Here is a 12585-nt window from a genome sequence, read left to right on the forward strand (position 1 = left end):
TCATTTCATTTCATTTTCAAGTTAACGAACCTTGACTTACCTGCGTACAGTGATTGGTTAGTGTGTCCTCGATGGCTATTTTTACTTTTTCCATGATCATCCCATACCATACAGTATTTTTTATGTTTTGAAAAAGCTTGATTCTATCAATTCGTTAAACAACAATGTTTCTTTTTTTTCTAATCATGTTTCTTAGTATTATCCTCTTCATTCTAACTAATTTAAATATTTTCAATAATTCAGAATTTAGACTAAAAAATGTTACAATGATCAAGAATTGTATAAGAAGAGGACTCTTCATTTCTAATCATTGTCATAACCGGAAGGGAAAGCTTTAAAAAAATTGAAATAACTTAGCAGACGTAGAAAATCGACGGAAATAATAAACATCAACTATTAGTTGACTCTTAGAAGTATAGTATATAGTTCTCAACCCAAGTAGAAGATGCACTCTTTGCTTCATGAAAATAATAAACATTTTCCAAAAATAATTACAGAAAAGTAATTTCATGACATTTACTGAGCGAACGTAGGTTACTGGTTAGCGTTGACCTTTGTAATTGGGAGTCTCCAGGTTCAAATTTCGATACGAGGCATCCTGACTAGTGATTTTGCAGTACCACTGGGCGAATACCGGGATACTTTTAATACATAAGCTTTGGGAAATTTTCTTGAAAACTTTGTTCTTATGTTGTTAATGTTTCAGTGTGAAATGGCATTTTGCTGCATGGAAAATATTTTTAGTAAACAAAATATAGTAGATGAATGGTTAGTATAAGGGACTCCTACTTGTTTTCTTTAGGTTCAAATCCCGACTGTTCTTATTGATTTTTTCTTTTAGTTACGCTCATATGTTGCGCTCCAGAAGTTCAATTTTGAATTAAATGTAGTCGCAGCTAGTTTAAACTGAAATTATTTTCAAAACTTTTTGCTATTATATGTTTTTGTTTTACTTGCGATGTTTCAACTTTGATATTAGATCTTAGACCTTAATGTAACTCATTTTCCTACGTCATATTATGATGAATGTTTTCACAACAACGATAGTCGGGCGGTAATACAGAATTCCATTGTTACTGCAGGGCCGGATCTTGAATCCTGCGAACTACGCGTTCGCAGGAGGCGCCAGGTGAACAGGGCACCAAATTAGAAAAATGAATTTTGTTTTAAATGTAAATATTCATTTTAAAAATGTTATGATGAAAAATTTTCCTCATATAGCTTCGAATAAATATTGTACAGACTGAGATACAGATAAAATACATCAAAAGGACAATAAAGTCAAATCTTCGCTTGGTTGGCTGTAAAACACCCCTTTACAAATGAAATGGACTCGCACATCAATTTCTTGCTGTATTGTACTGTGGAGTTACAACCACAGTTATTTGCTCAATTATCAGTTCTTTACTGAAAGAATGTGGGGATAGCACTTTGCATGGCAAGAGAGAAAGTACGTGGGGATCTGAGCAGTACAGCGCTGAAGTAATTAATTGGGGATGAATGAAATGAAATGCATGTTTTCTAATAGAAGAAATCACAGAGACACAAAGGTTAGGAAAGGAAAGGGTTTTACTGTACCTCAGCCATTTCGATATGATGAGCCTCTTCAAATATCGGGTGAAGCCTTATCCTCCAATTCGTTGAGTGTTTCCGTCTGGTATCGATCCCGGACCTCACGTTCGAGAGTGAAGAACCTCTCGACCTCAGGGCAACAGCTCCCAGATGTCCTGGCCTCTTCAGAATGACACCTCTGTCATGCAATGGTTGGTGAGGGCCCAGGCGTGCCGACCGTCTTTCAATTGCTGCTACGACGACTCTTCTGAATAGGGGTCCAAAGTGTGTTTCTGGCGGCTTCTGTCACACTTCTCACCTCGAGGGTCCCGTGTCCCCTGGTTTTGTTCTACTTCTTTGCTTTCGCTTCTTCCTGGTGCTCCGCACGTGGGTGACCAGCTCATCACAATTATCTTGGTCAATAGGGAAGTTTGTTAATTGCTGAAACGGCGTGGCTGAGCTTGTTTTGATGAAGTTACGGAAACTAGGAAGAGAATGGTAAGCATGAATTTGTATTGGGATGAGGTGACAACATAGGGAAGTCTCTTCTTTATTATTTAATAATTACAATTTCTTGTTTGAAGAACAATAACAACATACAGGGAGAATTCAAAATAGGCGCTAAACCTGATATCCTCTAGAAATTGATGCCAATGCCACACTCACAAGAGATGCTAGTTTGAGGAAAATTTCCATGGCACAGGATAGATCTTTTAAAGAGGGAAAAGGGATATTTTACGAATATGAGATAAAATCAATGTAAATTTAGTTTTCCAATAGATGTTGTATTAAGCACTATGACCGTAGAGCTAAAGACTGGTATTCTTTCCCCAATCCCACCATATGCACAAAATACAAATATAACAGACTCTTCATTCCTTTCTCAACAGTTAAGGGTTGAAAAAGATCACCGTAAATGAAATGCACATTATCAGAGTTGAAGCAAGCATGGGCACCCAAAAGGGGACGAAAGGGCCGGGCCCCACCTGGCTTACGATAAGTATAATGTATATGTATAATTTCTTAAGATTTTCTTAATACAAATAAAAATACCAAACGTAATATAGTAACGAGGGAGATGACCCCCCTAAAAACATTCTTCGGGCCCCCATGCAAGCAAGTAGGCTTTCTTGTCCATTCGTCCAGGGAGTGGAGCGAATACTAAGAAAAGACGGGCGGTACAAATGGGTTCTTTAAAAATCATTTCTGAGGGAAATTTTAACTTAAGTTCCTGATGACTCACAATCGCTGTCCAGTGCTTAATGCTCACTTTGTTAATATCTATTAGTCATTTGTCATTCGTCAACATTTTCATTTCTATCCTAAGTCATTTTGTTTTTGTTTATATTTTTTAATTTATAATGATGTGTGCTTTCACTTTTTAATAGTACTTTGTTTTTCATGTAATAATAATAACCAACAATATAAAACCAAGTGAGCATTTTATCGGAAAACAAAGCTACAAAACGTGAAAGAAGATAAGAGGCAACCGAAGGCTCTAAAAAAGTTTCTTTCGAGTGCTGGACAAAATTAGACAAATATTGAGGTGGGGAGTTGTCAATATCAGTCACTGTTAACGAAGCATTTGCAGGTCGACATTCTTTTGAAGCTGACAAATTTATTTTAACCTGATTGCAGTAATTTAATTGTTGAATTAAAATGGAACGATACGGTCATTTCGGTTACGGGTCTGAATTAAATTTCATGTATTTCAAAATTTGTTTGAATACAATTAGTTTTCACGTGGCATATAAGTATATAACTTGAAAGGATATAATCGAAAGCGACGAAAGGTCATTTGGATGACAAGTAGTTTTTTTTTCAGTACTCTCACTTTCAATCACAGCAGCGTATACAGATGCTCGTTTTATTATGACAGATAACAATAATTATTAATCCATTCTCTGCTAATAAATTTAGATGGAGCGATATTTTAAATTAGTAATAATTCTAATGCAAAGTAGAGTTTTGATTATTAGTTACTTGTGTTCAGGGATGTAACGACATAGGTGCTACGGATGCGCAAGGGGCCAGGTCGAGACAGAAATTTCCAGACAAAATTCGAGTCGAGACACGGCTCTTCCAATAGAGAAATATACATTTTTCGAGTCGAGCCATCACTTTTACAGCATATTTTCGAGACGAGACAGCCACAAATCTTGAATCGTGCGCATCCCTAATAGGTGCAGTTTTCTATTCACAAAACATCTTCCGGGGGGCACACTTAGTAGGGCCACTGCTGGTACTCTTTTATTTATTATTATATTATAGACGTATTATTTTGATCTCCTCCCGGGGGGAGTGGCCCCCTAAAATATGTGTGGACGAAACACTAAACAGGCAGTCTGAGAGTCTGGATCCCCCAATTAGCATAATTTCAGGGGGCAAATACACAAAATTATTTGCATTTTGTAGGCTATTCCGAAAAAATCTTCGGACCTCAATGGGTGCATCATTACTTGTGTTTACATTGTGTTACTGCCTGATTTCGAACGTCTATGTTGGAAAGAAACATGAAAGAATTGAATTGTTCTATAGGCATAAGGGATCCTGAAAAGAATTTTTGCGGAGAAACATGATTTTAAAGTTCTGCCACTGATCGGGGACAAATTACATATAAATTAAGACACACTTTTGTCATTTGTTGTGTATTGAACTAGTTTAACTAAAATTAATAAAGAATTATTTGAAATCAAGTATATCTCAAGAACGATTAAATGGACTAGCTTTGATGGCCATTGAAGATGACATTCTGAATGAAATTGATATGGATGCAATAATAAGAGATTTTGCCAAATTGAAAGCCAGAAAAGTGTCTTTATAACACGAACTTTACAGTAACAAAGAAAACGAGAAATTAAGCTAATTACCATATTTGTATCACTAGAAAACACTATTTAAATATGCTTTTAATGAAGTGTAAGAGCATATCTCTTTGTCAAAATCAAACCTGTGATAATGTTAGACTTGAAGCTCATTAGTTTTATTCTATTTCGACTTTTATGTTTCAACTGTATTTGTCAAAATACATCTTAGGTATACATTTTAGTTGTTTCCTGTGCTTATTTAATAATAATAATAATAATAATAATAAAAAGATATAAATTATTAAAACTGGAACTTTGGTCATGATTCATCCACAGTTAATTAGGTTTAATTTTGCCATCTTCCTCTAATACTCACTGGAAGACTGAATTATTATATATTGAAGAAATTTGTAATTGTAACAATTATCTGAAGAATTTTTGTCCATTACAGCATTCAATTCTTTTATTATCATATAGGCGGGGCGCCTAAATATTATTTGCTTACAGTTACGAAATGTCTACAACCGCCCCTGTTACTGTTATATATATATATATATATATATATATATATATATATATATATATATATACAGAGAGAGAGAGAGAGAGAGAGAGAGAGAGACAAAGTTTTGACTCAGAAAAAGTACTGTTGAACGTACGATGCTACATGGGCTCCTGGAGGGTGCACAATTTACCTCTAAAAATGCTTTCGATCACTGAAATAAATTCCTGCCTACGCCCCTGTAAAGCAGTAAGAATGTTAGGGACTGATCAGGGGGTAATGCCTCCCTGGAGCAACGACAGTTCCCCAGAAATACGTCTGATAGGTCCGGATGTGACACCAGTATTTGTGTGTTACCACTCTCCCCTCTCAGTGTACTGAAACTTAAGTCAAAGGAACTGTTCTGAAATCTTCACCGATTCTCTCCTCTGAAACCACATGCGAATGGGGCCGACCTTGGTCATATACCACATCTGGAATATTACTATTTATGTCAGAGATACCGAAAAATATATATTCGACACAAATATAGGATGTTTTGATTTTATTTTATTTATTTTTTACCTGTCACCCTCCCACTCTGACCTCCATGCCAACAAAGGCTTAACTTCTACCTAAGCAACATCGACAGCGTCACTATTCATCTGCGACCACGAAAACTATGATTTCGATACTAATATTGATCATATTTGACTACTTTTACATGTCCCTTCCCCCTTATTACGAATGACTTCAGTGTCTCGCCTCACTGGAGAAATTTCGTCAAACTTAAGTATAGCTATAAACCACCACCTGTAAAATAAATGTGCGGGTGATCTTTTTCGGAGAGGAATTCATTAGCTGCTTTTCCAATGTGGTGGCTTTATTCGCTTCCCATGCTAAAGATTGCCAAAGAGCTCAACTTTATTTGCACCACTGTGCTATGAATATAGATTTTAATGGCATTTACTTTACTGAATGCTCGCTTAGGTGTTGCTCCCGTCACAGGAAAAGTGAGATACTGTTATAAATGAGTAGGGATATAAACAAATACGGAAAACTATTAGCAATGACACCACTCGAAATGAGTTTTTGCAATATAATGAGGCAGTATTTTATTCGAATGTGAAGGAAATCATTGCGTAAATTGTCCCTTCCCCTCCTTAGAAGTCTAAGCTACAATACGTATCTAATAATTTTGAATTAGAAATATATGCATCGAGTTTCATATCCTTAACTTTAAGGTGTCCTGAGTTAAGTAAATGAATAAACTTCCTGCTAACGAAAGAGTAAAGCTTTGGGCTTTAATAGTATCGGGAATGTATTTATGCATTTCAGTGACCCCGAAAGCTATTGAATAGCCACTCATATATTTCAATTAGGAATTTTTAATTTTCACCCCTCCTATTAAACCTCCATACAGATAATGCTAAAATTTGATGTGAACGATATAGAGGGTATCATACATAATTCATGCACTCAAAAGCTATGGATTTAACATTAATATCGTTCATTTTCGATTATTTTTACATGTTCCTGTGTCTCCCATGATAGAACTAGAGGTGATACGGGTTTCGATTCCCGTCAGGAGTCGTGTGGTTCGGGTTCCACGTTAAGTCATGGATGTACGTCTTGTATAGAGTAGTAGCTGAAAGACACGCTGAACTCTATATCACCTCGCCTCGTGAGATATTCTACGTTTGCATAATTTCTAAACCACTTTTCTTTCTTTCAATCTCCTCCTTCCTCTTAGGACACGCATAGGTTCAAACAGAAACATTCTTCACGGTTGGAGGACGCAAGGCTACTGTACCATACGCGTACAACCCTTATGGGACTAGGTAGTGAGTTGCGCACTTTGAGTAGCACGCACGAATAAACCACGCTTACATTTATTATATATAATTAATAAAATCTCATATTAGGACTTACTCTGCACGTCAAACTTTTAACATATGTGACTTTTTAGATTCTGTTCTTCTTCTACTTTATTATTATTATTATTATTATTATTATTATTATTATTATTATAGCTATATGAAGCAATTATCTCGGCAAACTTGGTTAATACACACCATTCAGCAACCGGTAGTTGTAGAAATCTGGCTTTTCCAACAGTAGTTGTTAGCTCAATCGGTAGAGCGCTGAGCCATGGATGCAAGGGTTGCGAGTTCGAATCTAGTCTAAGTCAAAAGATTTTTTTCCTGATATAATTCTTGAAATGGGAATGTTTCTCTCTCCACCTTTATCTCGTAATTCTGAATAGAGATGTTTGGATGTGAAAGAAAAAGTATACTAGAATATAAGAAAAGAGAGGTAATTTACATGATACCTTTGGCAATTTTTAACTATATTTTCACCTATCTAGGACGTTTCTAAAAAGTTCAGACTTCTAGAGCTTCTTTTCGCTCTCTTATCTGTCCTTTAACTAATTTCTACAGTTACTTAGTGAATCACATATACATATATTACAGATGTCGTATCTCTTTCTCTTCTCTCTACATCATGTCTGCAGGTGAATGTTTTGACAATAGGTTACAAACACGATTTTAAAAAATAATACGATCCGCGATATCAGTGATACATATTGTGGTGTTTAACTTAACATATAAAACAATAAATAGAAAAACTGAGAATACGAATCTTTTCGTGCACTGATGCTTCAATAGCAGTGAACTGATGCTTCAAATCTGTGTCTTTACTCCCTTCACCTATGTTAATTCCCTAGTCAAAATAAAAACTCTTCAAAATTAATCACAAATTCTTATACAACCATCCCTTCCTTGGAGTACTGCGCGGTCACATACCCGTCACTGCGATGTAAAGGCACTTATGGCGACGAGGATACAAATATACTGAATCTTCTTGCTTACTACAGAAATCAATACGGAGCATACGTTATCCGTATGTTACATAGGCACTGCCCTTACATGTTACATCGTGCCGTTGCAGCATGTCTGATATCTAACATATATGTATGTTACCTTCGTCAGCTATATGTTATATACGTCCATTTTTATGTGAGATCCTGATATTATCATAAGGAAAGTACGCACAGATGGTACACTTATACACAGTGGTGCTATTCAGCCGGTTCGCATCGGTTCGCGAGAACCGGATGTTAAAATATTTCAAGTTCGCAGAACTGTTTTTTATAGAAAAATATACCCGCACATTCACACACGCAACATAATTAACGTATGGCCCAACCAAGAGTGAAGGAAACAAGCGAAACAAATTTGTCAAAACACCTCTTTATTTTCCCGCTCGCTTGCATTGTTGTGAAAGCAAGCAACTTTGAATTATTTCAATTCAATGGACAGAGAAATTTGAATACGAATTTCGGAATTTCGTTCGGACTTCTGGGATCTATGAGTGTAATGAATGAGACACGTATATAATGCCTATTAAGTGTGTTACCTATTTGTTTTTGTATGATTCCGATATCTTCATCAGTTCCGGAGATATGTTTACGAACTATTGGTCTTTCCATAGATATCTCTCATAATTGCTTGTCATGATCTATACTGTCATTCCTCAAAACATAGCCCTGGCGTATTCCAAAAGCAAGGGCAGTTTGATGATTAAAAGAAAAGAAAAAAACAGACGCTCGTGGGGAACGGGATTTATTACTAGAAATAGGTACCTACGGAGCAACTTCACTTTTCCACATAATCACCATGCCGTTCCAAACACTTTTCGTAACGCTGCACCATCTTCCGTAAACTCTCTGAATAAAAATTTGTCACCTGGGATTGGAACCAGTTGGCAACAGCAGTCTTGAGATCCTCGTCGTTTTCAAACCGTAGTCCATCAAGCCACTGTTTAAAATGTAAGAAGAGGAAGTAATCATTGGAGGCAAGGTCGGGACTATATGGAGGGAGGTCAAACAGGGCCTAAGGAAAATCTTCAATCCTCTTCTCGACGACGGTATTGGTATGAGGACGCGCGTTGTCGTTTATGAGGATGATTCCGGACGAGTTTGCCGCAGCGCCGATTTTGAATCACACGTTGCACTTTGTTGAGTGTGTCGCAGTACACGTCAGCTGTAACTGTTGGCCCACGTTCCAAGAAAGCAACCAATAGGACGTCCTTGTTATCCCAAAAGAAAGTAGCCATCAGTTTGCGACTTGAGTGCTGCGATTGCTTAAGCTTTTTGGAACCTGAATGGCGTCACTGCATGGTCTGTCGTTTGGATTCGGCGTTGGTGTACGAGATCAATGTCTCGTCGCCCGTCACAATGTGGGAAAACAAACCATCTTTCTGTTGTCGATAGCGATCCAAAAACTGTCGAGCACTGCACATTCGTTGCACTTTGTACTGGTCCGTCAGCATTTTCGGCACCCACCTTACATTCAACTTGTGATATCCAAGCGTTTCTGTGACAATCCTGTAGATGTTAGTACGTGCAACGTGGGAAAATTCATGAGTCAGAGGATTGATCGTCAAATGCCCATCACTTCGCAGGCTTTGGTTCACTTGCTCCACGTGGTCATCCGTCTGAACTCTAGGCCTGCCACTCCGGTCTTCATTGTGCACATTGGTGCTACAATTTTGAAACTCGCGACATCATTTGCAAAACTTTCCTGCACTTATTACTGTAGGTTCATACACTAGGCACAATCCCCGATGGATATCAGCAGCAGAAGTTCCTTTTGCAAGCAAAAATCGTTATCACAGTGCGCACTTCACAACTAGTAGGAGAAACAATTCTCGCAGCCATTGCGATCTGCCTTCCACGGCTACCAAACTCCTACTGACTTCAGATAACTACTGCAATGGCTTCGTCAATAGTCCATCGTTGGCGCTGCATGCGTGAAATTGTGTTCCTGCCTACCCCCATTTTACTATACGTCGACGGCTCTTAGTTTTGGAATACGCCTCGTATATATATATATATATATATATATATATATATATATATATATAGCGAGAGAGAGAGAGAGAGAGAGAGAGAGAGAGAACCGGTTGTTAAAAAATTAGAATAGCACTACTGTTTATATAGATAGTATTATAAAACGTGTTTTCGGTTATACGTTTGCTGTACGTTAAGTCCATAAACTACAGGATTTACAAATGTAACATACGATTTTACCTACGCCACATACATTTTTTTCTCAGTGTATGTAAAGGAAGGAGGAAGTTCATATGGTTTGGATCTCACATTATGCTTTAGATCAGATTTCATATAGCTTTCTCGGTGCTCAAAAGATAAAATAATGAAGTTAATGCTCCGATGAAACGTAGATAAATGTATATGATTTCTTTGAAGTCTTCAAATTGATTAAGTTTGATGTTATACGTGATCTTGGCGGCGGTCATCTTGTTAGATTCAACATTCGATCCAAGTTTATTGATTTTCACAGTATAAACCATTGCCTTTAAGTAACTCTGCAATGATGCAGGGAAATTCCAAAATCCATCAACATGGTTTTTCCTCTTCATTTTTCTTTTGTTTTTGGTAGCTACGATCCCGTTGAGTTAACAGAGGTTTTGCTGGAATGTATAATTGCGTACAACAGGCTAGACTGTTGAGGGTTGTCGACCCCAAAACACCATACGTACTGGTAAACAGCATATTATAGGTGATTAATGTGTGCACACTTCACTGTATAATTTGCATTGTATATACAGTGACTTGGGAAAGTATTCGTACAGTATCAGGTTTCGCATAATTTCAATGGTACAATTTATGCTGAGGATGTAAAGTGGTTAATTAAATCATGTGTACTAGTTTACACATCTATGAATGTACGGAACGTTAGTACTTTCAAATAAAAGCTATTTTCTCTCTGTAACAAAATAATAATAATAATAGATAAGAACACCACTTTTTAATTGGTTAATATTTTGTGGAGTTCTCTTTAGCAACTACAATTGCCTGAAATCTTCTGAGAGTGATAGCAACCAAGTTCGCTGTACTTGCGGGTGAGATTATGTTCCATTTTTCCGATAGAGCATTGTTGAGATCTACTTTCTCAGAAATGAACCTGCATCTTATTTTTGGTCAAGTACGTCTACTTCCCATAAATGCTCTAGGATTAATCCCTGGCGATTGCAGGTGTGTGATTTCTGATCTATAAGATTCAATTCAATTTTTGAAGGTAATAATCTATGCAGAAAAATAACTGCTAAGATATTTTTCTATTTTAACTCTGAATAAGTAATGAAATTAATGTAGAATTGTTTATAATAATTATTATTTTCCAAGCGTACGTTGGGAATTATCTTCCACAATTATATTAATGTAAAAATATATTCTTTTTAAATATACACATACAGCGACATGTTGAACATTCTACACAGAAGAAATCGTAATGATGAGATTTTGTCCTGGTGAGATGGTTTTATCTAGGCAACATTTCGTCCCACAAGCTTCTGGTCAATCGAAATTTTGTCCCGAGAATTTGGACTCTGAGGTTTTAGCCAGGAGATTTCGGTCCTCAAGCTTCTGGTTGCAAGGTTTCAACCGCGAGATTTTGTACTCAAATCGGTGTCACAAGAAATTGCTGACTATGATTGACCAGTAATAGGAACCATTTGAATTTTATCAAATGTAAACGTACATCCATACCCATACATACTGTATAATTTCATCTAACTATAATTTTACTTTGGATCTACCGGAATTTATTCAAAGAAAATATTTATTGAACGCCTCCCGTAAAGCACTCGCGGTCCTACTAATAGTTAGTTTAAGATCTACACAACAGCAAATTTTGATAATAAACTTCTAAGTACCTAGGTATATACACAATGTAGCGTGAGTTTGGGTACTATGAACAAAATACCAACGTGTTTCACCTTTTCTGCTTTACGGGGCAGTTGAAGTTTGAAATTGGTTTCCAGGTGATAATGTTTGCAAAATGGTTTCACTAAATTTCTGGTAATCATCATTTGTTAGTGGCATAAGTAACCTTATTATTATTATTATTATTATTATTATTATTATTATTATTATTATTATTATTATTATTATTATTATTATTATTATTAATGCTTTTATTTTGTGTCAATGTTGTGAAATTTGTCGGACACAAATTATATGATTGATCATATCCTGTTTCTGGAACGAGAGTAAGTTCGGATTACCAGTACTTTCTGATAGAAAACGTGACATATTAAACGTTTCTATTTTAAAAATCGCATTCCAATTGCAATCACTTGCAATTTCAGTTATAAATTATTAACATAATGGGAAAATAATGGTATTTACTAAGAGAAAGGACAATACATTTTTTTAGGAAGAGAAATATCTTGTTGGCATTGGAGATTTATTATTCTGCGTTGTCGTCTGATTAATTCTTAATTAAGCTTTTAATTATTAAAGTGAAAGTTTCATAGGTATGTAGTCATCATATCATTTTACTTTCTCATTAAACCTGTGATACTCTGGAATGATATGTTATACCGAGAATAGAAAAAAATATTCAAATTATATATATATATATATATATATATATATATATATATATATATATATTTCATTATTTTCCCTTTCATAGTGATAATAAAATTGTTTTAATTGACTTATTTACAAATAGCAGACATGCTATTCATAAATATTGGATACATGACGAGAGAATGGTGGTTCACTGATGGAATACTCATTTTTAGTGTTGTAGCTGTAAACTTCGCCCACTCACTCACTCACTCTATGACCTGTGGAACTTGAAGGTTCAATGGCGCATTCACAAAAGCCCTCAATTGGCTTTTATCATTAGCCAACTGGATCTGGTTTCTATT

This window comes from Thermobia domestica, chromosome 9, assembly GCF_964235325.1.
Source record: "Thermobia domestica chromosome 9, izTheDome1.hap1.1, whole genome shotgun sequence".
Taxonomy (NCBI): Eukaryota; Metazoa; Arthropoda; class Insecta; order Zygentoma; family Lepismatidae; genus Thermobia; species Thermobia domestica.